Below are 26,944 nucleotides of genomic sequence, written 5' to 3' on the forward strand. Positions count from 1 at the left end.
GGTTTCTGTGGTTCTTCTTTGTTATGTGTCTGTGGAAAGATGAATCTCAGAGTTGTATACTGCATATATACTTTGATAATAAATATACGTTGAATTTGAAAACTTTGTCACTTTATTGTTAACTTCGAGTTAAATCACAGTTACGAGTCATGTGAGCCCTTCAGCCCAGCAGCTACTAATTGTTTAAATGAAACCCAGTTTTCCTTTTAGATGAAAGATGTCTTCAAAAGAGATCAATTGAAGAAAGAACTATGGGGAAATGATACAAAGGTCACTGAAAATTCACGGATGAAACTGCATTATTTTGTTGCTAAACAGCTTGACGATTTTAAATCTTTAATCAAGACTCATCAAGAATTGGCAGAAGAGCTTCAAACAAAGTTGCTTCAGATATGGTGTAATAGATTTAAACATGAAGTAAGAGGTTCCCTACTGTTTTCCTGTTCCCTCAGTCCATATTTTTCAAAGCAATGTTGCAACGAAGAACAAAAAGACAGGAGTTCCCAAACTGGAGTCCAAGGACCCTTGTTTAATTGTACTGGTCCATGGCATAAAAAACGCTGGGAACCCTGTTCTGCATTCAATTTGTAATTCACTTTAATGCAATGAAATGTCTCACTACAATATGCTTTGTTGCAGTGTGAAATAAAGGTGTATAGAACTTTTTATTATGCAAAAGTTCACAGAACTTGCATCATAAAAATTGGGTATTTGATCCAGCCAGTCTGTGCTTGTGTTTGTGCCCATTACACTCCCCTCATGCTGTTACATCGCACTCTATTGCCTCATGCGTCTGTTCCACTCTCCCTCATCCACATGCAGCCTCCCATTGGAGGCGTAAATGCTGTTTGCTCCAACCATTCTTTCTGTAATAAATTTCAACTACTCAGCACTGTGAATAATTACTTTCTTCCTGAATTCCTTATTGGGTTTGTTAGTGACAGTCTTAGTGTTAGACAGTGATACCATGTGAAAATAATTTCCCGTGCCTCTTCTTTCCGAAGAATAGGATTTGGTAAAACAATAAAAATATTCCACAGGCTTAGTGCACTTTGAAAGGTAGTCAACAAGTTGAAAGATGGAAATTGAAAGCTAGTGGGATCCCAGTGTGAGATAGTTTCACATCAGTAATTCACACACAAAAGACTGCAGATGTTGGAAGACCAAAATGAAAAGGAAAATGTTAAAAATGCCCAGAGCATCTGTTGAAAGAGAACTAGGTGAGGTAAGAACTTCTTTTCATATGGGATGATCTGAAACTAAGCCTGTCACGAAAAAATCCAATAAGGAATTCAGGGGGAGAAAGCTTTACTCACAAGCTGAGTAGTCAAAATTTTATTAGGATGATAAACTGATGAAGGGACATTACCCTGAAGCCTAGACACTCCTTGTTTCTCCCTGGATACTGCCTGCCACTGTCTTTACAATATTATTTTCCATGCTGTGATTCGATAGCTCTCTCGCCACAAGGATATTATGACATGCATGTTCTGCTTTGGGAGGGGATCTCAAAATCTTATTGTTGGCAGAGAGAACATTTGCTGAGAAAATACTCAGAAAGTCTAAAATTTCTGAAGAGAAAAGGAGAGAGATGATGGAACCAGGAGCTCTTTATGTTAGAGTTGTAAAGTCTCAGATATTGGATTGAACTGAAACAACAAATTTCATGACATATATCAGAGATAGTAAACCAGATTCTGATTCTAAGTATTCAACTTAGTGAAAAATTCCAGTACAACTGTTTCAAAGGGAATGTTTAGGACTAACATGAAAGGAACCAAGGCAAGGCAAGCACAATTCACGATTGCTTATAAAAGGGAAAAAAAACCAAAATAATACAGCAAAGATTGGAGGATATGGTACTAACAGAATTTATCTCATTTTGCATAAAGGCAGAAGAATCGCAGGATGATGAAATTAGTGAAGATGACACAGAGAATCCTGTAATCTTTTCTGGGGAAGAATCATATGTAGCCAGTGTCGACATAAGTGGCCGGGATGTAGTGAAGAAGCAACAAAACACTGCAATAAAGTTCCCCAAGAGGAACAGACGAACTGAAAGAACCAGCAGGCACGTTGAAAGAAGCCACTCAGCGGGCAGCAGGAATTGCCTTACTGGCCACTTTCAAGCTGTGCAGCTGCAAGTGGGGGACACATGGTCAGATGATGAGGGGGCATATCTCGAAGAAATCTCTGAACAATACCATGAGGTTCTTCAAGAACAGATCACAAGTCCTATATGTGATATTCCCAAAACAGATCCAGTGGACGAAACATCAAGTAATGAACAGTTGGTCATCAACTCGAACAAGTGTTCTACAACAGAGATGCAAGTGTATAACCAGAATATCTTGCTTGCAAAGGATAGAATTGAAGATAGTGCAGTCATTGTTAAGGACAGGTTGCAAAAAATTCAATGGCATCTGTCAGAGATAGAGGAGGACAACAAGAATATTCACTTTCAAGTTATAAAGCTGAATGCTGATTACAGACAAATCCAGGAATATCAGCAGTGTATGACGTGTGACAACAAAACCTTAGCAAACCAGGGTGTGGATCTGCAAATAGATCAGAACAGTACGGCAGCACAGGATGAAGAAACGTTGTGTGTAATAGACAAACTGGAGAAAAGGATACAAGTAGCACTTAAAAACTTATCTGAGATCAAAATGGAAAAAAACAGCTTGGAACAGCAACTCCAGTCTTTAAAAGTAAGAAAAAATTATATTTCTTCATTTGAGGGTTCTATATATTTGTGATGAAATGTTGGGCATTAGCAGAGTGCATTCACCTTGGAAACAAGAAGTGTTATAATTGTTGACCGTTCCACCAATTGCATTTCTCCTATGTTTTATGCTTTTCCCTATCTCCTCTTATCAACGAATATTGCTATAGGTACTCATTTATCATTGTCAATGTACCGAGAAACAGTGAAATGATTTTGTTTTGTGTGCCGTCAGACAGATCATGCTGTATGTAGCCACACTGAGGAAGTGAAAAGAAAACAGAATGCAGGGTTGATTGTTGGAGCTGCAGAGAAGGTGCAGTGCAGGTAAATAAATAAAGTGCTGGGACAGCTGAGGTAGATTAGGAGACCAAGAGTTCATCTTTAGTGTGTGAAGGGGCCATTCAAGGGTCTGATCACAGTGAAATAGAAGCTGTTCTTGAGCCTAGCGGTATGTACTTTAAAGGTTTGTATCTTCTGTCCAATAGGAGAACATGGAAGACAGAATGTTTGGGTGGGAGGTGTCTCTGATTACTCTGGTAGATGGAGTTAATGGAGGAGAGTCCAGTTCGAGTGATGGACTGAGCTAAGTTCATAACTCCCTGCAATTTCTTTGGTTCTTCGGATTTTGGTGAAGGACGGCTAAGTCCATGAAAAGCAGTCTGAGTTAATACCTCTTCTCAGTGTAATATTAAGACTAATTATCACAATGTCCCTAAAATTTGTGTAGATTCCATTTGGGGCTTGTCCACATAACCAAGTATGAGCATTTGGAGAGACATAATCTGATTAGGGATAGTCAGCATACTTTGTCAAGGGCAGGTCGTGCCTTAGGAGCCTGATTGAATTCTTTGAGGATGTAACAAAACACATTGATGAAGGTAGAGCAGTGGATGTAGTGTATATGCATTTCAGTAAGGCATTTGATAAGGTTCCTCATGCCAGGCTCCTTCAGAAAGTAAGGAGGCATGGGATCTTGCTTTGTGGAATCAGAACTGGCTTGCCCACAGAAGGCAAAGGTTGGTTGTAGATGGTTCGTATTCTGCATGGAGGACAGTGACCAGTGGTGTTCCGCAGAGATCTACTCTGGGATCCCTCCTCTTAGTGATTTTTATAAGTGACCTGGATGAGGAAGTGGAGGGATGGGTCGATAAGTTTGCTGATGACCCAAACTTTGGGGTGTTGTGGATAGTCTGGATGTTTGTCAGAGGTTACAACGGGACATCAATAGGATGCAGGACTCGGCTGAGAAGTGGCAATTGGACTTCAACCCAGATAAGTGTAAAGTGGTTCATTTTGGTAGATCAAATTTGAAGACAGAATATAATATAAATGGTAAGACTCTTGGCAGTGTGGAGGATCTGAGACATCTTGGGGTCCGTGTCCATAAGATATTCAAACCTGCTGCGCAGGTTGACAGTGTTGTTAAGAAGTGTATGGTGTGTCGGCATTCATCAGTCATGGGACTGAGTTCAAGAACCATGAGGTAATGGTACAGCTATACATGACCTTGGGTAGATTTTTCACACAGAGAGTGGTGAGTGCGTGGAATGCACTGCTGGTGGTGGTGGTGGAAGTGTATACAATAGGGTCTTTTAAGAGACTCTTAGATAGGTACATGGAGCTTAGAAAAATAGAGGGCTATGCGCTAGGGAAATTCTAGGCAGTTTCTAGAGCAGGTCACATGGGCAGCAAAACATTGTGGGCTGAAGGGCCTGTAATATGCTGTAGATTTCTATGTTGTATAACCAGACAATTCACTTCCTAACTACTCACAAGTGAGGTAAAAACAAAAAATTCTAGAAATACTCAGCAGGTCAGACTGCACTTATGGGAAGAGAAACAGCTAACATTTCAGGTCAAAGATCCATTGACCTGGGAAGGAGACAGAAGAAGTTTATTAAGCTGCAGGGAGTTTGGGGGAGGGTTTGTCTCTGATGGAGGTGAACAAAGGAGACTATCGGGATAGCACGTTTATCTGGTTATTTCTTTCCATTTCACAGCTTCTACACTCCTGTGTCTGTGTTGCATTCTCTGGCTGCTCCCGCTCACTCACCGAACAGATAACAGGAGGTGGAGGGGTAACCCAAGGTACAGTAGGTGTACAAAATTTTACAAGGCATACTGTAGATAAAATGGATAGGCAGAATCGGTTTCCTGTGTAAGGGAATCAAAAGCAAGGGGGCATAGTTTTTAGGTGAGAGAAAGCAATTTTAAACAATATTTTAGGTCACTATTTTTTACACAGTGAGTGGCTGATACCTGGAATAAGCTGCCAGAGGAGGTGGTGGAATGAGATGCAATTGCTGCCTTTAAGAGACATTTAAGCAGGCACTTGAAGGGCTTGGAAGGAAGTGGACCCACGATGATTAGGGTAGTTGGGTGAAAAGGTTAGCATGGAACTGGTGGGCTGAAGGGCCTGCTTCTGTTTAACTCCATGATTCTGAAAGTGGTGCTGAGGTTAAAAAGTCGCCTTATGTTCTGAAATCCATATCAGCAAGGGTACTTAGTCACTTCCAATAACATCGTCCTCATCCCTGCTGCTTCAAACCTCATCCTGCTTTTATTAGCTCTGGATCTGACAATTCCAATGCTCCGTCCTGGTACCCTTTGTGAATTTGACCTGACCCAAAACTCTGTTCCTGGTTTCCCAAACCACACCAGATCATCTTGCTCTTCATGCCAGTGTTCGTTGGTCTACAATGGCCTTGATTATAAACTTCTCATCCTCATTTTCCACTCCTTCACACTCAGCAAGTTTCTACCCAGATGCAGTCTCACAACCGTTTGGGCTTTTCCATCTTACACCATCTTTGTCCCTTTACACAGCCTGGATTTTAAGTGTTCCAGATCAAGTGTCTTCAGCCCTAGACTTCTCCACATTTACCCGTTTAAACCTAATCCTTTCACCTTTTTTCAACCACTTCTCTTTGTCGCAAGAATCAGATTTTTGTGTTTGGGAAGTTATTTAAGAGTGTAAAACAAAATGTAAGTCATTTAATTTCTTCTCACAAGGAAGAGTACAACAGCCAGGAAGAAGCAAGAATTGCAGAGAGGGAGCATCTCACGAAAGGCTATGGCAGACTCGTCAGTACGGTTGAAGTCTTGGGGGTACAGTCCGGAATGGAGCTTGTCCACACAGAGAAGCTGAACCAGGAGATAGCTGCACTGATAAGTGAGAACTGCCGATTACAACAGGTCACAGAGGTGGAGATGAAAAAGAGTAAACTGGCCCTTCAGGATGCCAAGGAGTGGAAGAAAAAACTCAACAAACTCACAGCAAAGCATCAGGAGGAAGTACGCTCTCAGTATTGTTACATTATTTGTCAATAGCCATTTCATTAGAGAATTTTATTAAAGTCAAGGCATCTGAGTCATGTTCATTGGGTGCTGCTATTCAAGAACAAATATAATTTTTGGAGTAAGTGAAGAACAGGGGTGCGGGATAATTGAACCTGGTCCAGCAGACATAATTCGGCCTCTGATTTTGAAGTCATGTGTATACTTGATTTTACAAATTTCCACAATAAATTCTTAAGTGCTCACCTCACTTGTAATATGAGCTAAGTGGTCATACTAGAATTTTAAAAGCAACACCCACTCAGTAGTTAAGCAGCATCTATGGAAATGAATAAACATTGACATTTTGGGCTGTGATCCTTCTTCAAGACTGGAAAGCAAGGGGGAAAGACGCTGGAATAAAAGGTGGGGGGAAGAGAAGGAGGCTAGCTGGAAGGTGATAGGTGAAGCCGTGGGTGGGAAAGGTAAAGGGCTAGAGAAGGAAGAATCTGATGGGAGAGAAGAGTGGACCATTGGAGAAAGGGAAAGAAGAAGGGACTCGTGTTACAGTTATTGGGAGTGCGTAATTCTAGTTATTCACTCTCATATAGACAGTTTCTATAACGTGAGCAGAATCATTCAGGGTGGGTGGCTGCTTTGACAGCACCTCCCAAACTCATGACTTCAACCATAAGGACAGCAGGGTGACTGGAATCCACGTCAGCAGGTTTCTCCCTAAGTCCTACACCATCCAGAATTGGAGATGTATTTCCAATTGCTTGTTATCACGGGGTCTAAATCCTGGATAGACGACACCATCGTGACAACACCTTCACAGGATGGGTTTAAGAAGGCAGCTCAAGGTGGCAAAACTGCCAACTTTGCCAGCAATGCCCACGTCCTGTAAGTGAATAAATAGAATCCAAACCAAAGCTTTTGGAGCCATCCCAGCATTTTATATAAATGTAGGTTTGTTCCTATAATGTAGCAAGGCAGTTTTACAGCAACAGACAGGGGCCTAGAAACCCCAAAAGGGTGCTTTGTAGCAGGTGACATAACTGGTTCAGACATGGACACTTCGATGCCCAAGACATGAACCACTTAAAACAAAAGTGATATTAAAATTACTATTTGATGTCTTTGCACATGACCAGTAGGCTCAGTATTTCATATGTATAGTGGACATAGAACAAATGCCCAGTGAGCAGTAACACTAAACAAGGCTGATAAAAATCATAGCTGTTACACCACGCAGTAGAATTACTGAACTGGTATCCTCTGGCCTGAATGAGTTCGTACTTTCTTCTCACCTGCTTCTGCCATTTTAAGGACGGTAAGTTATTGTAAGTTCAGGAAAGCTAAACTTCAGTGCTATAGAGTAAATACAAAACGCAATGCAATGAAATGAACAAATTTCTTAACTTTTTTCTTTACTTCCCCCCATGCCTTCTTTGTTGTTTTGGTTAGGAAAATCAAAGCAATACCGTGATCCAAATGTTGAAAATAGAAATGGATGCATTGAAAGAGACTTCAAAAAAGAAAGAAAGAAAAATCAAGCAAGACATGGAAATGTTGGCTAATGTTATCCTGGTGAGATACTCAAGCATCTTACATTTGGAAAAACACCCAGCCTATGGATGTTGTGTGAAGGGTCTTTCTTGTTAACCTCTTGAACTTCCTTCAAAGGTGTTTTGTTTTAATATATTAGAGGAAATCAGCAGCAAGTTGAATTGCATAATGACTGACATTAAAAACATGTTATACTGTAAACCTGTTTCGCTGAGAGCAGATGCCTGAAGAAATGTGGGTCGGTTACTAGTGGAGAAAATGAGTTTGAGAGTTCAGGAAGTTAATGGTGGGCTTAGTGAGAGAGCCTTGGAGAACAGCATCAAGACAAGTAATGTTGAATGGGAGGATGTACAGGAAAGATAACAGATTTGGATGACCAAAGCTGTTTGGATGATAAGCCTGTGAAGATTTTATGAAGTTATGGTGAGGCAGATTTAAAAACGTAGAACAGTACTGCACAGGATTTGCCCTATTGCCCACGATATTGTGCCAAACTAATTAAAACCCTAAGTAAACTCATCCCTTCTGCCTATGTAAATCCATGTCTTTCCATTCTCTGCATACCCATATGCTTACTTAAGAGGTCATGAATACCCTTATTGTATTTACCTCCATTACCACACCTGGCAGCATATTTCTGGTACCCACCACTCTTCCTGGGGAAAAAAACACTTGCTCCCACTTTCTTCCTGTCACATTAAATGCACGCCCTGTAGTATTAGATATTTCTACCCTTCCTAGGAAAAAGATGTTGGCTGTCTGCTCTATCTATGCTGCACATAATATTATAAACTTCAGTCGCGTTTCTCCTCAGCCTCCACTGCTCCAAAGGAAACAAGGAAACTAATTTTGTATTTGTGTATGGGGCACTCTGTACACTGAGCCAGATGAAAGAGCCCTTAACATGGGAGAAAATGTAGGCAGTTGAAACTTGAATGTTTCTGTTACTGTTTATTAAAGGAGGGGGTGATGAGGCCAGTATTTGATGAAATTATTTTAAATAGTCTGGATGACAGCAGAGGTGTGATACCAGGACCGTAATTCAGGATCAAACAACGCTCCCTTGCATTTGAGTCTCAGTTCCTCTCTCTGGTACTATTTTGGAACTGCAGGTTATTTTATGTTGATAATAACCTCAAAACTCACTAGTTAATTGGCAAAGTAATCCCTTTTACTTGATGCTTTACCATCACGAAGGGAGTATGTTGCATTATAATGACATTTCCACAGTTGGACTGCTAATTGTGAATCATCACCTTTATTGAATGCCTTTCATTTCAAGGTACATGGTAAATAATCATGGCCTTGTTAATAAAAAAAAAGATTCAGTAGTTTAGTAGTTATAATACCAAACAAAGAATGTGTATAAATCATGAATTTAGCTTCAAGCCCTGAGGGCTAGGCTCTGTAATTGAATTCCTTAGATTTGGGCAACGATCAGGAAATAAAATGACTGGATGAGTTTTTTTAAATCAGCAAGGGATTTATAACTTTTCCCAAACAGACTTGCATACAAATTTGATTTCATTATTTGTATCACACCTTGCCAACCCTATGAGACACCCAGTCACTCAAACAATTGTTTCAAGAAGGACAAATGTTACAACCCAGTGAAACTCAGTATATCACAACTTGATTGTTTGCCAACATTCTGAGAATGGAAGAAACATCACTTGCTTTCTTTTCTGTCTCTGCAAAGTTTATTTTGAATAATTAATTTGCTTCAGTTCCAACCGTGTTTGTTTAATTCCATGTAGGATATGAAACTAGTGCACTTGGATTTGTCTGCTAAAGGACCATCGTACAAAGGGGATTGCACCAATTCTACGTGTGTAAAGAAAACCAGCCAAATATTGTCCAAAATAGATGGCATTCTCTCTTCCATGGAAGAAATATTTGTCTGCCGGGTAGGCAAAATCAGAATTTGAAATTCTGTTCATCTAGATAAAGTTTTCAGTAAGGAAAACATAGCAAGAGCCACACCTTCCTCAGTCAATCAATACAATGAATAAATGTAAGTAATGAAGGAAACAAGTAATTAAAAGGTAAAGATTAGCTTTATTTATCCCGCATACATCAAAACATTGAATCATACAATGAAATGGGTCATTTACATCATCATTTACAATGTGCTTGGTGAAGCCCACATATGTCACAATACTTTCTCTGCCAATATACCATGCTTACAACTTAATAACCCTTTTGTTTTGGACTGTGGGAGGAATCCAGAGCACCCGGAGGAAACTCATGCAGTCACAGGGTGATCGTACAAACTCCTTACAGACAGCGCTGAAAATTAAACCCTGATTTTCCGAAAGCTGATGCTGTAAAATGCTAACCGCTATGCTGCCATGTTGTCCTAAATGTTTAAGTTGAACAATTCCACCTTTATGCTGCCCCGCTTTGATGTATTTGTACAAATTTGCGGGAAGAATAATATGGTGGCCCAGTGGCACAGCTAGTAGATTCGGCTCAGTCCTGACCTTGGATGCTGTCCTTGTGGAGTTTGCATGTTCTCTGTGATTGCACAGGTTTCCCCCAATTGCTCTGGTTTCTTTCCACTACCCAAAAATGTGCAGGTTGATTGGTTAAATGAGGACTGTAAATTGCTCCTAATGAGGAGTAAAATCTTATTGGTGGAAGGAGTTAATGAAAAATGTGGGGGGAATACAAAGAGAGCACAATTAAAGATGACTTTTACAAAATTTATAAATGAGTCTGACCTCTAGACTCTAAATCAACATTTTAAGAACAGCTGCTTTCCCTCTGCCAACAGATTTCTGAACAATCCACGAACCTACGAATGCTACCTCACTATCCCTTTTCTCCACCTATTTGCTTTACTCTAACATTGTAATTTTTTATGTCTTGCACTGTGATGCCGCAAAACAACAAATTTCACAGCATATGTCAGTGTTAGCAATCTGATTCTGATCACATCTTAAGGTTTATTCTTAAAGTCTTCAAGAAGCGATGCTAAAAAAGGTGCATCCATCATTAAGGACCCCTATCACCCAGGTCATGCCTTGTTTACATTGCTACCATCAAGAAGGAGGTACAGAAGCCTGAAGGCACACACTGAACAATTCAAGAACAGCTTCTTCCCCTCTGCCATCTGATTTCTGAATGGATATTGAACCAGTGAATGTCTATATATGCTGATGCTATTAAACCTGATTCACTCATCCACAAGCAAGACCAGGTAAAAGTGTGTGAAGGTGTACAATATTATTCTGTTGCAGAAATCCAACACCTGTTCTAATAGTGAACTTCCATTTGGGGACAGCGACAACAAAGGAGTTGGAGACTTGAAGGAAAGGGTTCCTGCGAGGAATGATAGGAGCAGACGGTTGAATTACAAGGTGAACTGATCTTTTTTCCTGCCACATGAAGCCTATTACCTCTTCTCATAAGGACAGTTCTTAATTCTTAAGTCTAACTTGTAAGTTTCACTTCTAAGGTTTTCTCAGAGCGACTGTATTGATGTTTATTAACTCTTGGTACTTGAGGGATAGATCATGACAAAGAGAGAGGCTGTTCCTGGTGGATGAGGTGAGGAGTAGAAAGCTAGTCAGTAAATGATGCAATTTAGTAGAGTGAGAGAAGAACCTGGCGCGCGAGACACAAAGCTTCCCGCAGTGCCTACAGTCCCACACGCCAGAGATATAGGCATCCTGCTTCCTGGCTGACCTGCAGGTCACAGCCTATGTGGTCAGGTGAACCTGTTGTCAGGAATCTCTTGAGCGCTTGCTTCAGAGTTTGTTGCTAATTCAGGAGTGTGTCATCTGGGCAGTTCCAGAGTTGGCCTTTGGCACATAGTCTTTGAAATCCACGCCCCAGGAGACCCAGTCTGCAAGATTCCAGTGCAGTCTGATTGGCTACATGCTTGCTTACTCAGATCTGTTGGTCGTAGTATTCATCTGAAACAGGGAAGCTGCAATCTCCACTCCTGCTTGGAGCATAAGACCTATTTCCCAATGTCCCAGGAAAAAGTACAACGTTACAGAATAATGGATAGGCTCCTTTGGCAATGGGTTTAGCATTTCATTTTCCAGCAGGTATAACAAATGTTGCAGAGACCTTGCTGGTTCTTGCTTTACATTCTCTGTTCAAGTGATATAACAAGCTGGCTCCAAGCTAAGCCTCGCTGGAGAAGATCTGATATTGTATGAATCATACCAACCTCTGCTCTTTACCATTTAAAATAAGCAAGCGGGTGTACCTGCAGATAAGAATTCAATCTTTATGCGTGTGTATTGAGACACTAACCTTTGTTAAATTCCTGGCATTGCGATGAAGGAAGCATTTCATAAATAACATTTTTCATAAACTCACATTTGGTTGCAGGAATGTGAAGCAATTGATTCTGAAGTAAGGGAATCACCGAGCAGGTCCGCAGGCTGTCGTGAAGTTAGCAAGGTTAGTATCACATCAGGGAACTTACAATGTAAGGGTGGATTTTCCCCACTGACACTCTGGACAGACTGTGGCTCTGTATTGCTTTGTTTTATAAATGTACATTCACGACACTTGCATCATACACGCGGATCTCTCTCCAGTTTCCTGATGAGGTAACCGTAGCCTTTGGCCAGGAGCAGACATCGTCAGGTGGTGCCCAACCTTTATCGAGTGTTTTGACCTTTAACCACTACACTCTGCAGCTGGCGGGTCAGCAATGGTGGCCAAGTCACTGCCCATCTGCTCCTGACTTCCAGCTCAATCCTCTCGCCTGCTCCATATCCAGCAAGAGGCTCTTTCTGCTTCCTCCCCCATCCTGCCAGCTGCTTGGTCATGGCTCTGTGGATGTGCCCAGAAATAGCAAACCAAAAAGAGTACACACAGTAACATCTCACAAGCTTGTGACGTGCTCTCTAGAGGTAAACCATTTTGTTGTGCTTGCCCATGTTCAACAGACCAAGGATTTTTTAGAGTTGAGAAAACTGCAAGCATGTCGGTAACTCACCCAAGGAGGTGGGCCATTCCAGGCCAGGTTCACTGATTTGACAATCTCTCCTCCCTCCCTCGCTCCCAAAAATTGGTGTACCTCCTATTTGCATATTGCTTTATTTGTCACATGCACATTGTAAATTAACATGTTGTTGCAGGAATGGGAAGCAATTGATTCAAAAGTAAGCTTTATTTGTCTCATGTACATCGAAGCATACAGTGAAGAGCGTTGTTTACGTCAACGACCAACACAGTCCGAGGATGTGCTGGGGGCAGCCCACAAGTGTTGCCATGCTGTCAGCACCAACACAGCAGGTCTGCAAGTTAGTAACCCATATGAGAGGAAACCAGAGCACCCAGTGGAAATCCACACGGTCACAGGGAGACCTATCGAGTATTGAAAGGGCTAGATGGAGTGGATGTGGAGAGGATGTTTCCTATAGTGGTGGAATCCAGGACCAGGGGGCGCAGCTTCAGAATAGAAGTTGTCCCTTTAGAACAGAGGTAAGGACGAATTTCTTTAGCTGGGGGTCGGTGAATCTGTGGAATTTACTGTCACGGATAGCTGTGGAGACCAAGTTATCGGGTATATTTAAAGCAGAGGTTGACAGGTTCTTGATTAGTAAGTGTGTCAAAGATTATGGGGAGAAGGCAGGAGAATGAAGTTGAGAGAGATAATAAATCAGCCATGATGGAATGGCGGAGCAGAATCGCTGGGCCATATGGCCAAATTCTGCTCTTATGTCTTACAGTCTAATATACAAACTCTTTACATTCGGAGGTGCAAGTTGAACCCTGATCACTGGTGCTGTAAAGCATGATGCTAACCACTACGCTACAGCGCCTGTTTGCATGTGGCAGGTCTTTATGCTTTGGTATCATATCCCCTTGTACCCTATTATGATGAATACAGGACTGATGGTGCTTTCTGTGAATGCATGCAGTATACAGAATAAGGTAGATGAGCTGGTAGTGGAGTTAGAGTTTGACAGGTGTGATGTTGTAGGCATCTCTGAGTTGTGGCTGAAAGGAGATCATAGTTGGGAGCTTAACATCCAAGGATACACATAGTACTGAAAGGACTGGCAGTAAGCAGAGGGGTGGGTTGGCTTTGTTGGTAAAAAATGACATTAAATACTTGAAAAGAGGTGAAATAGAATCAGAAGATGTAGAATCCTTGTGGGTGGAGTTAAGAAACTGCAAGGGCAAGAGTAATCTGATGGGAGTTACATGTAGGCTTCCGAACAGTAGCCAGGATTTGGGTATGAATTACAATGAAGGATAGAAAAGGTTTGCAGAAAGAGCAATTTCAATATGCAGATTGGTAAAATCAGTTTGCTGCTGGATCCCAAGAGAAGGAATTGATAGAATGCCTACGAGATGGCTTTTTAGAGCAGCTTGTGGTTCAGCCCACCAGGGAAAAGTCAGTTCTGGGTTGAGTGTTGTATAGTGAACCAGATTTGACTTGTAGTTGCTAGAGAAGGTGCTTGGGATGCTGAGAGGTCTGAAGGCTGATGTCACCTGGATCAGATAGACTACATACCAGGGTTCTGAAAGAGGTAGCTGAAGAGAATGCAGAGATATTGGTAGTGATCTTTTAAGAAGCACTAAGTTCTGGAATGATTCTGGAGGACTGGAAAATTGCAAATGTCACTCCACTTTTTCAGGAAGGAAAGAGGCAAAAAACAGGAAATTATAGGCCAACTAGCTTGACTGCAGTAGTTGGGAAGATGCTGGAGTCCATCATCAAGCATGAGGTTTCAGGGTACTTGGGGGCACATGATAAAATAGGCCAAATTCAGCATGATTCCTTAAAGGAAATCTTGACTGGCACATCTGTTGGAATTCTTTGAGGAAATAACTGGCAGGAGAGACAAAAGAGAATCAGGGGATGTTGTTCATTTGGATTTTCAGAAGGCTTTTGAGAAGGTGCCACACATGAGGATGCTAAACAAGATAAGAGCCCATAGTATTACAAGACAAATACGAGCATGGATAGAAGATTGGCTGACCGACAGGAGGCAAATAGTGGGAATAAAGGGGGTCTTTTGTAGTTGGCTGCCAGTGACCGCAGTGTGTTGGTGTTGGGACCACTTCTTTTCATTGTATACAGTATATCAATGATTTGGACGATGGAATTCTTGGCTTTGTGGCCAAGTTTGCGGACAATATGAAAATAGGTAGGGAGCCAGGTAGTGTTGAGGAAGCAGGGAGTCTGCAGAAGGACTTGGACAGATTGGGAAAATGGTCAAAGAAGTGGCAGATGAAATATAGTGTAGGCAAGTATATGGTTGTGCACTTTGACAGAAGGAATAATGGCATAGATGATTTTATAATTGGGGAGAAATTTCAGAAATCAGAGGTGCAAGAGACTTGAGAGTCTTTGTGTAGGATTCCCTGAAGGTTAATTTACAGGTTGAATTGGTGGTAAGGAAGGCAAATGCAATGTTAACATTCATTTCAAAAGGACTAGAATATAAAAGCAAGGATGTAATGCTGAGACTTTATAAGGCACTGGTCAGACCATACTTGAATTATTGTGAGCAGTTTTGGGCACCTTATCTAAGAAAGGATATGCTGGCATTAGAGAGCACCAAGGAGGTTAATGAGAATGATTCTGGAATGAAAGGGTTAACGTAAGAGAAGTGTTTGATAACTCTGGGCTTGTACTCTGGAGTTTAGAAGAATAAGGGTTATCTCATCAAAACCTATTGAATATTGAAAGGCTTAGACAGAGTGGACGTAGAGAGGGTGTTTCCTATAGTGCGGGAGTCTAGAACCAGAGGACACAGCTTCAGAATAGAAGGAAGTCCCTTTAGAACAGGGATGAGGATGAGGAGGAATTTCTTTAGCCAGAGGGTGGTGAATCAGTGGAATTTATTGTCACACATAACTATGGAGGCCAAGTTATTAGGTATTTTTAAAGTGGAGGTTGACTGGTTCTTGATTAGTGATGGTGTCAAAGACTATGGGGGTATGGCAGGAGAATGGTGTTGAGAGGAATAATAAATCAGCCATGATGGAATGATTTAGCAGACTTGATGGGTCAAGTGGCTGAATTCCACTCCTTTGTCCTATGGTCTTATCATGATCTATTCAGCTGCTGGAGATCACATCTTTAACTGGAGGAACAGCCACTCCATGACATTCAGGGATGGGAAAGTTGTCCAGTGAAGAACTATTGGGAAAACGTAGAAGTTTGAAGAATAAGTGCTACTCACAGAGACATGGTGTCATACAGCAGTGAAACTTGCCCTTTTGCCTAACTGATTCATGCCCCATACAAACTAGTCCCACTTACTGGCATATGGCCCATAACCTTCTAACCCATTGCAATCTACGGTATGTACCTTGTAGCGGTGTGCTACGCACAGCGCTAGAATAACCACACTGAGTCGGTGAGTTGGAGTTGCGATAAAGAGATTTATTCAAACTTCATGGCCTGCTTTAAAGCCTTCCCGTTCCCGCCCTCCCTGGGGCAGGACTGCTGTGGGGAATGCATATTCCCAGACCCTTTCTGCACGCGGGATTTTCCCCCTGCTGGTGAAGATGGCCTGGCGCCCTTTTTGGGGCCGGCCCTCTGCCTGCGCGCGCTGTTTCGTGAGCCGGTTCGTGTGTGCTGGAAAGTGGGTCGCCACATAACCCCCCCCCCCCCAGAACCGGCGATACCTCCCCCAATGTCCACAGTCTGGATCGGCCTCTGTTTGGGAGGTCTGCCCCTGCGCCGCTGTGCCTGAGCCTGGACCGGCTGCGCCAAGTCCACATGGGCCGGTTTGAGTCGGTCCACCGTGAAAACCTCCTCTCTCCCCCCAATGTCCAGCACAAACGTGGACCCGTTGTTCCTGATCACCTTAAATGGCCCCTCGTAGGGCCGCTGTAGCGGTGCCCGGTGTCCGCCCCGTCGTACAAAAAGAAGCTCACAGTTCTGCAGGTCTTTGGGTACGCAGGTCGGGCTCTGTCCGTGCTGTGAAGTGGGGATGGGGGCCAGGTTACCAAGCCTCTCACATAGTCTGTCCAGGACTGCTGTGGGTTCTTCCTCTTGCCCCGTTGGGGCTGGTATGAACTCTCCTGGGACGACCAGGCGTGTGCCGTACACCAACTCGGCCGACGAGGTGTGCAGATCTTCCTTGGGCGCCGTGCGGATTCCGAGCAGGACCCAGGGAAGTTCGTCCACCCAGTTAGGCCCCTCCAGGCGGGCCGTGAGGGCCGACTCCAGGTGACGGTGGAAACGCTCCACTAGTCCGTTCGACTGTGGTTGGTAGGCAGTTGTGTGGTGTAGCTGCGATCCTAAAAGGCTGGCCATAGCCGACCACAGGCTGGAGGTGAACTGGGCGCCCCTGTCGGACGTAATGTGGGCTGGTACCCCGAAGTGGGCTACCCAGGTTGCGATCAGTGCTTGGGCGCAGGATTCGGAGGTGGTGTCACTGAGCGGGACTGCCTCTGGCCATCTGGTGAACTGGTCTATCATAGTTAGGAGGTACCACGCGCCTCGCGACACTGGCAGGGGCCCCACGATATCCACATGAACGTGGTCGAACCTCCGGCGGGTGGGTTCGAACTGCTGCGGCGGAGCCTTGGTATGCCGCTGCACCTTGGCCGTTTGGCACTGCATGCACGTTTTGGCCCATTCACTAACCTGTTTGCACAGCCCATGCCACACGAACCTGTTGGAGACCAGCCGGACGGTTGTCCTGATGGAGGGGTGCGCTAAGTTGTGAATGGATTCGAAAACCCGCCGGCGCCAGGCTGCTGGGACGACGGGGCGGGGTTGGCCGGCAGCTATGTCACATAGTAGGGTCCTCTCACCTGGGCCTACGGGGAGGTCTTGGAGCTGCAAACCGGAGACTGCAGTCCTGTAACTGGGGATCTCAGCGTCTGCCTGCTGTGCCTCTGCCAGCGCTGCATAGTCCACCCCCTGGGACAGGGCCTGTATGGTAGGTCTGGATAGTGCGTCCACCACGACGTTGTCCTTTCCCGAGACATGCTGGATGTCCGTCGTGTACTCAGAGATGTAGGACAGATGTCGCTGCTGGCGGGACGACCAGGGGTCGGACACCTTCGTGTATGCAAAGATAAGCGGTTTGTGGTCTGTAAACGCGGTGAAGGGCCTACCTTCTAAGAAGTACCTGAAATGTAAGATTGCCAGGTATAGTGCCAATAGCTCCCAGTCGAAAGCACTGTATTTGAGTTCGGGTGGTCGTAGGTGTTTGCTGAAGAACGCCAGGGGTTGCCAGCGACCCTCGATGAGTTGTTCCAGCACTCCTCCGACTGCTGTGTTGGATGCATCCACCGTGAGGGCAGTAGGAACGTCCGTTCTGGGGTGCACTAGCATCGTGGTGTTTGCCAAGGCTTCTTTGGTTTAACGAAAGCGGCTGCGGCCTCTTCGTCCCAGGTAATCTCTTTGCCCTTACCCGACATCAGAGTGAACAGGGGGCGCATGGTTCGGGCTGCTGAGGGGGGGAAACGGTGGTAGAAATTCACCATACCCACTAATTCCTGCAGGCCTTTGATTGTGTTGGGTCGGGGGAAGTGGCGGACCGCATCTACGTTGGTGGGCAGAGGGGTTGCCCCGTCTTTAGTAATCTTGTGGCCCAGGAAGTCGATGGTGTCGAGTCTGAACTGGCATTTGGCTGGGTTGATTGTAAGGCCGAATTCACTCAGATGGGAGTAGAGCTGGCGGAGGTGGGCAGATGCTCTTGACGACTACTGCTGGCTATGAGGATGTCATCCAAATAGATGAATGCAAAGTCCAGGTCGTGTCCCACCGCGTCCATTAGCCGCTGGAACGTCTGTGCGACATTCTTTAGGCTGAATGGCATTCAGAGAAATTCGAAAAGTCCAAACGGAGTGATGAGTGCTGTTTTGGGGATGTCGTCCAGATGTACCAGGATTTGATGGTATCCCCGGACGAGGTCTACCTTGGAAAAGATCCCTGCGCCGTGTAGGTTTGCTGCGAAGTCTTGAATGTGTGGCACAGGGTAGCGGTCTGGCGTTGTAGCCTCGTTCAGTCTGCGGTAGTCACCGCATAGTCTCCAGCCCCCCAGTGTGTTGGGCACCATGTGCAGGGGGGAGGCCCATGGGCTGTCGGACCGTCGTATGATCCCCAATTCCTCCATCTTCTTGAACTCCTCCTTCGCCAGTCGGAGCTTGTCCGGGGGAAGCCCTCGAGCACGGGCGTGGAGGGGTGGTCCCTGGGTCGGGATGTGGTGCTGTACTCTGTGTCTGGGCATGGCTGCTGTGAACTGCGGTGTCAGTACTGATGGGAAATCCACCAGGACCCTGGTGAATTCATCGTTGATGGAGTCCAGGTGTGGGGCTGGCAACTTTGCTTCACTCAGGGAGAACGTTTGAAAAGTCTTGGCGTGGACTAATCGCTTCCCTTGCAGGTTGACCAGCAGGCTGTGGGCTCGCAGAAAATCTGCCCCCAGGACTGGTTGGGCCACGGCGGCCAGTGTGAAGTCCCACATGAACCGGCTGGAGCTGAACTGTAGCCGCACCGTGCGGGTGCCGTAGGTTCATATTGTGCTGCCATTTGCAGCCCTCAGGGTGGGTCCCGGTTCTCTGTTGCGGGTGTCGTAACTCGTTGGAGGTAAAACGCTGATCTCCGCTCCGGTGTCAACCAAAAATTGGCGTCCCGACTGCTTGTCCCAGACGTACAGGAGGCTGTCCTGATGGCCAGCCGCCGTAGCGATCGGCAGCGGCTGGGCCTTGGTGTTTCCCCGGAATTTGCAGGGTGGTCTACAGCGGCGGGCCTCTGTGCCTCACCGCTGGTGGTAGAAACACCATTGTTCGTTGGGCTCTGCTGCCGGGCCTGGTCTGGTCTGCCGTTGGGCACGCGGCTTGATGATCTGTGCGACGGGTGCCCCTCTCTCCTTCTTGGCATTCCACAGCACATCTGGCCGGGACGCCACCTCCCGGGGGTCGCTGAAATCTACGTCGGACAGCAGCAGGCATATGTCCTCAGGCAGTTGCTCTAGGAACGCCTGCTCAAACATGAGGCAGGGTTTGTGTCCTTCAGCCAGGGCCAGCATTTCGTTCATTAATGCCGACGGCGGCCTGTCTCCCAAACCATCCAGGTGCATTAAGCGGCGTGCTCGTTCGCGCCATGAGAGTCTGTAAGTCCTTATGAGCAGGGCTTTGAATGCTGTGTATTTGCCGTCCTCCGGGGGCGACTGTATAAACTCCTCAACTTGTGCAGCAGTCTCTTGGTCGAGGGAGCTCAGCACATAGTAGTAACGACTGGACTCCGAGGTTATCTGCCGAATGTGGAATTGGGCTCCTGCCTGTTCAAACCACAGATGGGGTCTCAGCGGCCAAAAGCTTGGCAGTTTTAACGAAACTGCGTGAATAGATGCGGCGTTGCTCACCTCTGGTCCAAATATCGTTTGGGCCGTCGGGGTCACCAAATGTAGCGGTGTGCTACACACAGCGCTAGAATAACCACACGTAGTCGGTGAGTTGAAGTTGCGATAAAGAGATTTATTCAAACTTTGCAGCCTGCTTTAAAGCCTTCCCGTTCCCGCCCTCCCTGGGGCGGGACTACTGTGGGGAATGCATATTCCCAGACCCTTTCCGCACGTGGGATTTTCCCCCTGCTGGTGAAGATGGCCTGGCGCTCTTTTTGGGGCCGGCCCTCTGCGCGCGCTGTTTCGTGAGCCGGTTCGTGTGTGCTGGAAAGTGGGTCACCACAACCTGTCCAATTGTCTTAAAAGTTGTTAAAGCAACATGCCCTGATGTTTAAAAGTTGTTAATGTACCTGCCTCAGCCACTTTCTCTGGCTGATGATTCCACATGGAATCAGTGTTAAAAAAAAGTTGCCCCTCAAGTTCCTCTCAATTCTTTCCCTTCTCACCTTCACCCTATGCCCTTTGGTTCTCGATACCCCAACTCTTGGAAGAGATTGAGTGCATCCACTCTATCTAGTCTCACATGATTTTATACATCTCTATAAGTTCACCTTTCAGTCTCATGCACTGTAAGGACTAAAAGTTCTAGCCTGTCCAGCCTGTCTCTATAACTCAGTCTCCCAAGTCCTGGCAGCATTCTTGTAAACCTTTTCTTCACCCTTTCCAGTTTAGTAGCATCCTTCCTATGGCTGTGGGCCAAAATTGAACACAATACTCCCAAGTGCAGCCTCATCTAAGTCCTGTACAACTGCACTGTGACCTCCCAACTATTGTACTCAATCTCCTGATTTATGAATCTGAATACCAAAGGCTTAGCCACTCTGTTTACCCATGACTCCAATTTCAGAGAACTATGTATTGTAATCTGTTCAATAGCACTCCCCAAGGCCCTGCCATTCGCCATGAAAATCCCTCCTGGACTTGACTTTCCAAAATGCAATACTTCACTTATCTAAATTAAACACCATTTGCCATTCTTACTGTGTTGATCATGATTCCCCTGTAGCTTTTGATAACCTTCTTCATTGTGTACAGTATCACCTATGTTAGTGTCATCTGCAAACTTACTAACCCTGCCTTGTGCACTCCTATACAAATTGTTGATATAGATAACAAACAACAATGGGCCCAGCACCGAGCATTGAGGCACACCACTTGTCACAGGCCTCCAGTCTGAGAAACTTCTGCAGTCACCCTCTGCTTTCTACCATCAAGCCTGTTATGAATTCAGCTAGCTCGCTCTCCCTGGATCCCATGTGCTAGAACCTTCCAGAGAAGCTTCCCTTATAAAAATGGCCATATAAACTAAATGCCTGTATAAACCATGTCTACTTCCCTGCCATCACCAGCTTGTGTAGTCATCTCATCTAAAAATTCAATCAAGTTTTTAAGGACTGATCTCCCATCCATAGAGCTAAACTGACTACCCCTCTCTTTCCAGATACATATATATCTTATCCTTAGGATAATCTCCAGTAACTCTGCCACCCTTCTTAAATAAAAGCACTTCATTCACTATCTTGCAGTCTACCACCACCTCACCCATGGCTAACAATGATGTAAATATTTCAGTCAGGGCTCCTATGATTTCTTCTCTTGCCTCCCACAGTGTTTTTGGATACACCTGGTTGCCCTGGAGATTTATCTATTTTCGTACCTTGTACCATCTCGCACCTCCTCTACCGTAATGTGAGCTATCCTCATGACCTCATTTGCTTGTCCTGGTTCTGAAGTGTTTATGCATTTCTCCACGGTAAAAACAGAGGGAAAACTATTCATTAAGGTTATTTTCATTGGCACGTACAGAATATCAGCTTTTGTAGTTGATTATTTGGGCAGACGTTGAGTGACTTCTTCCTTTGTCTGGAGCATCCAGAACCCAGGGTTCAGTGAGGTAAATTGTAACTTCTCTCTGCAAAGCTGGAGCTTTCCGCCCTGAGGCCTGTGGTTACTCTGCTACTGGAAGTATTCAATGTCGTGTTTGAGAGGACAGGCAACACTTACTGTAGTAAGAGATGTAGGGATAGAACTGTAGGATCAGACAAAATACTGAAGTGCAGGACACAGTCAAAGGAATCACATGACCTACTTTTGCTTTGATTTCATTATGTTGCCCTTTCTACCTGTCACTTTTCTATACTCAGGCATGTACATTCATATTGGTACACGTCTGCTGTTTCTTTCCCAGTCAATATTCTATATCCCATGATCTATTTAGCTGCGATTGTAACTATACAGGTTATACTATTCATACTTTCTTTTTGGTCTTGCACATCCAACTTCTCTGATTCTTAGCTTTATTTTTCCAGCAAAGCATTTGACATTCCCAAACACAAGAGGTGCTGGGAGTCCAGAGCAACACACGCAAAATGCTGGTGGAACGCGGCAAGTCAGGCAGAATCTATGGAAATAAGTAAACAGTCGATGATTCTGGCCGAGAGCCTTCATCAGAACTGGAAAGGAAGGGGGAAGAAGCCAGAATAAGAAGGTGGGGGGAGGGGAAGCAGGACAAGTTAGAAGGAGGTAGGTGAAGCCAGGTGGGTGGGAGAGGGGTTGATGAAGTAAGAAGATGGGAGATAATAAGTGGAAAAGGCAAAGGGCTGGAGAAGTAGGAATCTGATAGGAGAGTGAGTGGATCATGGGAGAAAGTGGAGGAGGAGGGGCACCAGAGGGTGGTGATAGGCAGGGGAGGAGAAGAGGTAAGAGGCCAGAGTGGGAAATGGAAGAAGACGGAGGGGGGAGAAGATGGAATTAACCAGAAGCTGGAGAAATCATGCCATCAGGTTGGAGTCTTCCTAGACGGAATAGGAGGTGGTGCTGCTCCAACCCAAGAGTGGCCTCCTCATGGCAGAAGAGGAGGCCATGGACCAACAATTCGGAACGGGAATAGGGATAGGAAATTCCACTTTTGCAGATGGAGCCGAGGTACTCGACAAGGCTGTCCCCCAGTATGTGATTTCTGTTGCAAAGATGTTTGTAATCAGCGTATAACACATTACTGAGACTCTGGTTTCTGTAATTATTTAAGTGTGATTTGTGTTTCAGCACGAATCAGTGCAAAAACGTATCATCAAAAAGATCGAAGAATGTAAGATGCTTGCCGCTGAGAATGTTAAACTGCACAACTGTGTGCAAGATTTGCTGTGCAAGGTATTAATAGTTTGCTGTATTTCACAGTAGTTAGTAACTTTTTAAGAAGTGCCCTGTCTATAAAGCAAAGTGGGAAAGGCTTTATTTGTTTGCTTACCTTTTGCTCATTGCAGTACAACTTGTCATAAAATTAAGATAAAGATTTTATTTGGCAGAACTCCATATTAATATCCCCAAGTTCACACCTAATTATTGGTCTTCTGAACACTGTGCATTGGATTTGTTAGTGTGGAAAGGATGAGAAGCTTCCTCCCTGTCCTGTCCTCCCACAGGGGTCTGGTGAGGGTGCCCAGCTTTAACAAACGCGGAGCATTCCTTATCCACTGAATTTCAGAAGGTGATGGTGCCGCTTATAAATAAATAATCTAGTGTTCTTATAGTTAATGCATAATGACACTTACCCAGTTTTCTCATAATCACATATCACAAAATTAAACTTCTACATGTAGGTAAGTAACATAAATAATGTCTGGTCTAACTTTACCGCAGCAGAAGACTTACTCTGACAAAAGAAAAGCAGGAATGCTGGAAGCATTGAGTGGATCAGGTATAGCATGGGTGGAAAGAGAAATAAGGTTAACGTTTTAGGTCAAGACATTTCTTTAAATGGGTTCTCTTTTCACAAAACTGTTTGACCTTTTGTATTTTTCCAGCATTTTCTGTTTTTAGTTCAGATTTCCAGCATCTGCAGTTTTACTGATTTTCATTTACTGTTCTGACAAGGGGTCTCTGACCTTAAGTTTCTCCTTCCACCAGCGCTGCCTGACCTGCTGAGTGGTTCCAATATTCCCTGTTTTTACTTTGGTTAAAATGTGTGTTCTGCTGCCGTAAGTTTCTGCCTGGCCTACTAAATGTGTCTCACAGTTTCTGTTTTTATTTATTGTAGTAGACTCTTTACCTTCAAGTTACAGTTCAGGTGAATGTGTTTTATGTTTCCTTACGCCCACCTTCTTTCTCTGATTTGGACTATTAATTCCAAAGGTCCATATTAACAGTTCCAGTCATGAATATTGCCTCATGCCATTTACATTTCTGGCATATAGTGATACTGATTTCTTGGAATATTATTAGTTACGGCCACTTGGACATGCTACACCCTTCCTTGTCTCGATATCGACTGGCCTGAAGCATTCCTGATTCCGGTAATGTGGACTGTACAATATAAGTGCCTCTCATCTACTGCTGCCACAAAATAACAAATTTCACATTGTATGTCAGTGATCGTGACACGTCAAGAACGATCTTACCCAAAACATTCCCAATAACTTTGACCTCTGGCAAAGTTTTGCCTGTTGTCAAGGCTGACAGATTTTTAACTGGAGAAGTTTGTGAATTCATAATCGGAATGATGTTCACTATCACTGACATACGCTGTGAAGTATGTTATTTTGCAGCAGCGGTACAGTGCATGACATAAAAAAACTCAGAGTTACAAAAGTAAATGGAGAGACCAAAACAGGAATGAAATGGGTTCATGGATCACTCAGAAACCTGATGGCAGAAGGGAAGAAGCTGTTCCTAAATTGCTGAGTGTGGGTCTTCAGGCTCTTGTACTTCCTCCCTGATGGTAGTAACGAGAAGAGGGTGTGATAGTAAAGACCCTTAATGATGGATGCTGCATTCTCGGGGCACAGCCTGTTAAAGATGTCTTCGATGGTGGAGAGGCTTGTGCCCATGATGGAGCACATAACTAGAGGGCATAGGTTTAAGGTTAAGAGGGTAAAACTTTAAAAGGGACCTGCGGGGCAACTTCTCCACACATGTGCAGAACGAGCTGCCGGAGAAAGTAGTTGAGGCAGGTAAAATAAAGGCAATTTAAGCGATATTTGGATAGGTACATGGATAGGAAAGATTTAGAAGGGCAAATGGGCTAGCTTAGATGGGCATCTTGGTTGGCATTAATTAGGCCAAAGAGCCTGTTTTCCTTCCGTGTTACTCTGTGGCTCTAAATTTCCATTAAACAAAATTCAGCTTCTGAGTGAAGAGTGTTTTGAATAATCAGTCCCTCCCGTTAGACTATTTGAGACAGATTGGATCCTCTATTGAAAAAGCACTGTAGACACTGGAAATCTGAAATAAAATCTGTCATGCAGCATTGGTTGACCTTTCATCAAGTTCTGACGATTGATTGTAATAACAGCAATGGGCCAGACTTTGTTGCCATGTGTCTGCTTCCTGCACTGTGCAGCCTCAGTCATGCCATGCTCATGGTTACATGGTCCAGGAACAGGCCTGCGGTATCCCTAACTCCAGAGGTGAGGCCTGAGCAGTGACAGGGCCCCAAATGGGGAAACTGGAGAAACCCTGCCCTGGAAAACTCCTGATAGCTCTGACCTCCAGCAAAGCTCTACCTGCTCTCAAAGTTTATAATAACTGCTGAATGTCTCTAACATTTAGGAATATCATAAATCTAACAAAAGTGAAGTAAATAATTAGAATATTAAAACTATTACATTTTTTAAAAAGGTATAGATAATTTTGGAAAGAAATTCTAACTTTTGGAAAATAACTCCTCTATTGGTTTTTTACTGGTGGCCCTACAACATCCATTGAAATCAGTGGGGCCCACTATAGGCTGTGCCCAGTTTTAGAGCCATAGAATTACATAATACAGAAACAGACCCTTTGATCCAACTCATCCATGCTGACTAAAATGTCTACCCAAGTAGTCCCCCTCACTTGTATTTGGCCCATTGGCTCTCTAAGTATTTCACGTGCTCTTAAAACATTTTAATTGTCCAAGTGCCTTTTAAACATTGTATGTGTATCTGCCTCTACCGCTTCCTCTGACAGCTCATTTCATTTACAGTACCCACCACCCTTTGTGAGAAAGTTTCCCTTCAGGTCCCTTTAAAATTTTTTACCTCTCAATTTAAATTAATGTCATCTAGGTTTGGAGTCCACTATCCAGTTTATATGCACCTCTCAGGATTGTACATAAGATTTCTCCTCTGCCTTCTAAGCTCTAAGGAAAAGAGTCTCAGCCTTAACAGCCTCTCCTTGTAACTGAAGCTCTCTAGTCCCAGTAACAATCTCATAAATCCTTCCAAATTAGTGACATCCTTCCTACATGTTAAACTAATCCTTGCCTAAGCAGTGCCTGTTCCAGCTAGACATGGATACTAGAAACAATTTTCTCCAGCCACACAACACGAGCTTATGGAATGCCAAGTCTGAAGGTAAGTTTAGGAATTTAGCACTTGACAACTTATGTAAACATCCTGGAATTGCTCCTGTTTGAAGAGTTAAATATCAGTGCTTCTATTAGAAGCTGTTTGCATCGACCTGTCTCATTCAGGGCAGGAGTTATGTATTGAGTGTATTCTTAACTTGGTTGACTTGGTTTCATTGTTTAAAGTAATTTTAAAATTTAAAAAAATGCTGTTTTGTCTCAACAGGTTAATGGTTTCAACAAAATAATCCGATACGCTGACCAAAGACTTCAAATGAATAATTTGCACATTTTGAGGTAATTAATGCATATTATAGCAATTCTTTGTGATAATAAAATGGGTCAGAAAAGTAGGGCAGGCAGCAAGCTGCTTCTTTCTTCCACAAATTTCCCCAGTGAGGTCTTTGCTGACTTCACACTAATATATTTTGGACATTTTGAAATTGTGCATTGTTGAAGAAATTAACTAGTTGTTTCTGCTGGCCTAACTTCAGTACTTATGTTTATGAAGCAAAATTAAACAACTCCATCAAAATCGCTGTTCTTGAATCTGGTGGTGTGAGACTTCAGACTTCTGCCTGATGGTAGGTGTAAGAAGATGACATGGCCCAGATGGTGGATACCTTTGGTGATAGATGTTACCCTCGTGAGGAACCATCTCATGTAGATATCACTGACAGTGGAGAGGAATATATC

General features: G+C 44.1%; 1 long non-coding RNA gene across 1 annotated transcript; it reads left to right on the forward strand.

The window, feature by feature from the left end:
• The first annotated feature begins 10,865 nt into the window (after positions 1-10,865).
• Positions 10,866-26,545, forward strand: LOC140204946 (uncharacterized). Its single transcript, XR_011887725.1, has 3 exons — positions 10,866-10,935; positions 11,921-11,992; positions 26,475-26,545. It is a non-coding gene; the product is annotated as an uncharacterized lncRNA (long non-coding RNA).
• The last annotated feature ends 399 nt before the right edge of the window (positions 26,546-26,944 follow it).

This window comes from Mobula birostris, chromosome 1 (assembly GCF_030028105.1).
Source record: "Mobula birostris isolate sMobBir1 chromosome 1, sMobBir1.hap1, whole genome shotgun sequence".
Taxonomy (NCBI): domain Eukaryota; kingdom Metazoa; phylum Chordata; class Chondrichthyes; order Myliobatiformes; family Myliobatidae; genus Mobula; species Mobula birostris.